Below are 5,738 nucleotides of genomic sequence, written 5' to 3' on the forward strand. Positions count from 1 at the left end.
CAATCATCAGATAATTTATCATAAGTCACGTGGAAATGAACATATAGTTAATGAAAATGAAAAAACTTGACCGGAGGACTCAGACGAGAAAAAACATGTTAACAGATAGCAATTACGAATAACATGATAATGAAATATCGTTAATGAGGTGGGGTAGTATTTGACAAGTGCAAAAAAAGTGTGCACTCACACGAAAAGATCAATTGTCAGGTAATGTATTATAAGTCATGTGAAAATGAATGTATTGTTTAATAAGGTAGGGTTATATTTTCGTTGAAAACAAATATCAACACGAAAAATGAAAGGACACCTGATAAGTTATCATGAATCAAATAATAATAAATGTGTTATTTAATGAGGGTAAGGTTGAGTTAATTAAGATACATGTCATTAAATTAGATTACAATGTCTAATAAAAAGCTTAATTATCCTAAAATTTAAATTGTATGTGATATTTTAAAATAAATTAATCATATGAAAAGTCATGTCTTCTCTTTAAAGCACAAAAAGTCTTTTCATTTTTCATTTACACTATTATAAAATCAATCATATACATAACTATGTTATTTTCTATTTAGTTGTCTTCAATCCACTGGATAAATACTATTATTATTATTTTTAATGATTTTAAATCTTATGATGTTAATTTAAATATATTCATGATATAATAAAATGTCTTTTAAATCTAGAAGTAAACTCAAATATTAATAAAAGATAAAATTATTTTATTTACATAATTCATGAAAAATTTAAATTTGAAAAATGAAAGTAAAAAAACTGTTTTGCTATATTTATTTTGACTTTTAATTAGAAAACATATTGAAATTTACTATGCGACATTAAAAATTTTAACAATATTTTTCTTCTCAAAAAAATTGTAAAAATTATAATCAAGATGATAAGTTGTTTCTTATTTGAAAATTTTAAGTTCTTAAAATTTTTCAAGTGAAAATAATTTATGTTGATTATGATTTTACTATATAATGTATTGTGTGATTTATTAGTGATATTTGACAAATGAAAAAATATTCATATAAAAAGACTCATCATTAAATAAGCTATAATAAATCATGATCTAATTAATATATTGTTTGATAAAGGTAAGATTTTTTAATAAAATAGAGGTGGATGTTTTAATTAAGACATGTACAATTTAGTTAGATTAAAATTTATATTTAGAATATTACGCATTCCAAAGTCATAACCATTAGTGATATTTTCTTTGATAAATTTATCATTATATAAAGTATGTCTTTTCAAAAAAATAAAAACACAAACGAAAAATTAAAAACCACATTTTTATTCATACTATTACAAAATTCAACAATTACTTATAGTTCTTTCCTTTTATTTTTATTGTCTTAATATAACCGTGCACAAAAATTAAAAATAAGTTATTAATTAAATCACTAAAATAAAAAATTATGCACATATTGTGCAAAATTTGTGCCAACAGATCCAAAAAACGATATAAACAACGTAGAAAAATGCAAAAATTTGAAAACAATTCAAAAAGTAAGATGATCGTTTAATAATATTATCCCAACATATATAATTTGTCCATTATGATTTTATTATAACGGAAAAGGATCAACATGACTGTGAATTTGTTACTTTATTATAGTAATGATATTTGACGAGTATAAAAAAGTATTCTCTGTCAGATAATTAATACTCCCTCCGTCCCATTTTATGTGGCAATATTTGACTGGGCACGGAGTTTAAGAAATAAATGAAGACTTTGAAATGTTTACCAAATTACCCTTTAAAAAGTAGACTCACTTTTCTCTCTCCTCATAAATGTATTGAAGTATTATTTTAAGATTAAGTGGAACCAACAAGGGTAAAAGAGGAATTGTACCTTTAAATACCTACCATATTAGGAAATGTGACATTCTTTTTGGGACTAACCAAAAAGGAAATGGTGTCACATAAAATGGGACGGAGGGAGTATATTGTTTGATAAAAGCGAGGTTTTTTTTTAATAAAATAGAGGGGGATGCTTTAATTAGGACATGTACAATTTAGTTAGATTAAAATTTCTATTTAGAATATTACACATTCCAAAGTCATAAAAACTAGTGGTATTTTCTTTGATAAATTTATCATATAAAAAAGTTTGTCTTTTCTAAAAAAACAAAAACACAAACGAAAAATAAAAAATCATTCATTTTTATTCATACTATTACAAAATTCAACAATAACTTACAGTTCTTTCCTTTTATTTTAATTGTCTTAATATAACTGTACACAAAAATTAAAAATAGATTATTAATTAAATCACCAAAATAAAAAATATGCACATAAATGTGCAAAATTTGTGCCAATAAATCCCAAAAAAACTATATAAACTACGTAGAAAAATGCAATAATTTGAAAACAATTCAAAAAGTAAGATGATTATTTAATAGTATTATCCCAACATATATAATTTTACCCATTATGATTTTATTATAACGGAAAAGGATCAACGTGATTGTGAATTTGTCGCTTTATTATAGTAGTGATATTTTACAAGTATAAAAAAAATATTCCTTGTCAGGTAAGTTGTCACGTGGAAATGAACATATTGGTTAATGAAAATGAAAAAAAAACTTATAAGAGGATTCACACAAGAAAAAACATTTGAAAGTTAGCCGATCACAAATAACGTGGTGATGATATGTCGTTTAGTAAGGTGGATAATATTTGGCAAGTGTAAAGAAAGTATTCACGCGAAAAAAATTAATCACTAGATAATTTATCATAAGTCGCATAGAAATGAACGTATTGGTCAATGAAAATGAAAAGTTGTGATAGGGAAATTTACTAGAGAAAAAACATGTTAACAACTAGGCAATTACGAATAATGTGATAATGATATGTCGTTTAATGAGGTGAGGTAATACTTGACAAGTGAAAAAAAATACTTGCACAAAAAAGACCAATCATTGGATGATCTGTCATAAGTCACGTGAAAGTGAATTTGTTGTTTAATAGGGTAGGATTATTTTTTCGTGTGAGAAAATATAGGCACGACAAAAAATTGTTGTCGGATAATTTATTATGAATCATGTGACAATGAATTTGTCAATTAATGATATTAGGATGATATTTGTTGGGTGGAAAAAAAAATCCACACTACAAAGATTTATTACTAGATAAGCTATTATGAATTACCGAATAACGAATATACGTCGTTTTATGAATATATGATATATATTTTAGATGGGAGAAAAATAGTCATACAAAAAAAATCACCAAATAAATTATCATGATGGTAAATTGAATTTTTGAAATTAAAAATACAAGCATACTATTTGGTTGCACAAGTATAAATCATAAGGTTATATTGAATTTTAAAAATAAAATTAAAAATTTATATTAGACAGATAAGGGCCTTTAGAAATGATATTAAATTGAATATATAAGATATATATTGTCGTTTTAAAATATATTAATTAATAAACATACGTTCTTTACTAATATTATAAAAATAATTGATTTTATATTTTGTCAATTTAGTATATTTTAATTGAAATTAATCATAAAAATTAAAAGTACAAAAATTCTATGAACATCTGGAAATGCATGTTTGACAAAAAGATTAACATTATAAATATAAATTCAAAAAATTATAAAACATTTGACAAAAAGATAATCTATCAAGTCTAACTTAAAAAAAATAGCCTGCAATGAAAATATCAAGTTAATACTCTTAAAACAAATGATATTGAAAATATAACACAAATTTCTTAATTCAAAACAAATTTTTTAGTATAATACTCTTATGTCAAATTTCAGCATAACATACATAAATATGATTTAAAAGAAAAGGAAAACGTAAGTCTATAACTTTATTCAATAATGAATTATACTTTAATTTAGAAATTAGAATACTAACAAAATTATACCAATGAATTTTATTTTAGATAATACGAAAAATAGTATAAAACCCCTTAAGTAAAGGTTGAGAATGATAAATAAATGAAATACAAATAAGAAAAAAAATTAGAATATTAAAATTAAAAAGAATTTTATATATATATATACATAAAGAGAACCCTAGGCCTGCCTATGTGGCGCCACCACAAACCAAGATTTCCTTTTAATTTATTTATTTCCAAAACTAGCCTTCCCTTTCATGAAAAGTTGTGACTCTTATGAAGAGTTGCGACTTTTATGAAATGTTGTGACGTTTATGAAAGGTTGTGACATTTTCGAAGGGTTATGACTTTTCCAAAGAGTTGTGACCTTTTTGATAAAGTACAATAAGCATTTGTTCACACTACCCTTTGTTGTCTATAAATAGAGGAATTTCCTCTCATTTTATAACAATGAACATTACCCTTTGTCGTCAATAAATAGAGGAATTTCCTCTCATTTTAAAACAACGAAAATTCTGAACTACTACTACTACTTCTTCTTCTTAAATATTTTTGTACTTTGCTCTTGTTGAGTGGCTTACTGACACTATTGTTTTTGTATCAATACGTTGGTGAATAAAATTGTTCCATCTTAATAGGATCTATTTCCTTAAACCTCAGGTATTAGAGGGGAATAATTTTCTTAAGGGGACACTGTGCATTCAGTGGACTCGATTTTTTCCTTTCTGTTTCATTCTATTTTTACATATCCTGGTATTTTTTTGCAGTCATTAATTTATGCTTATGATATTAATTGTTGTTTTTGAGTACATGTTTTAAACTCTATTTGTAACACCCCAGAAACTAGTGAGTTGAACTAGTGTGTTGTAGAGTCTTGTAGTGGAGTTTTGGAGTGTTGTATGAGGGTTAAAACTCATACAAATGACTCCCGTACTTAGAATGACATGTTTAGGGGTTAAACGTTCGGGTACGACTCCCCAAGGACCACCCAAGGGGTCCTTGAGGAGGACCCCAACACTGCCCAAAAAGCTGTCAAAACAGCTTGGTTCACGAACTCAATTCACACCCAGTAGATCAACCTACGCCCCATAGGTCATGGGAGTAGGTTAGGCCTGAGTTGGCCTGCAACATTTGAGCCTCATGTCCAAATGACGGACCCAAACCACGCCCAGTCAACCCATCCACGGTCCATGGATGGGGAGTCGTGAATGGTGCCAGTTTTTTGTAATTTAGTTTTAAGTGAGGAGTTGAGGGTTAGTTTAGTAATTATTTTAGGGGTTAGGAGGGGTGATTTGTTAGTTAATTAACATCCTATAAATAGTTAATAGACCCTAAACTAATCTCTTTAACTCATTCATCTTAGAACTCTCAAATTACTCTCAAGAAATTCTCTCTCTAGAAGCAAAGAAGAAGAAGAAGAAGAGGAGCAGCATCTAGGTCGATTATCCATTGATTTCAAGCTTTGTTTAGGGCATTGATTAAAAGTATGTAAAGCTTAATCATCCATGGGTTCTTCCACCCATGGATCCCACATAGTTTCCCCCCAATTGTCAACTCAAAAACCCAATTCTAGCTAGGGTTGTGATTGCAGTGTGGGTAGGGCTTGGATGTGATTCCAATCTAGTGGATAGCATCCAGTTATGATTGAATTATCTTTGTTTAATGATATTGTGATGAATTCATGTGATTTCTAAGATGAACCTTGATGAGTCCACAAATTGGACTCATTTAGGGCAATACTTTAATAGAAATTATGTCCTCAAATGGTTATTTTATCTCAATATCTGATGAAAACCCTTAAGTTTCAGGTATTTGAAGTTTTAAGGAAAGCAAGGACACTACATCGCAAAAAGGACCGAAAAGGCCGAAAAG

This window comes from Solanum tuberosum, unplaced genomic scaffold (genome assembly GCF_000226075.1).
Source record: "Solanum tuberosum cultivar DM 1-3 516 R44 unplaced genomic scaffold, SolTub_3.0 scf00023, whole genome shotgun sequence".
Taxonomy (NCBI): domain Eukaryota; kingdom Viridiplantae; phylum Streptophyta; class Magnoliopsida; order Solanales; family Solanaceae; genus Solanum; species Solanum tuberosum.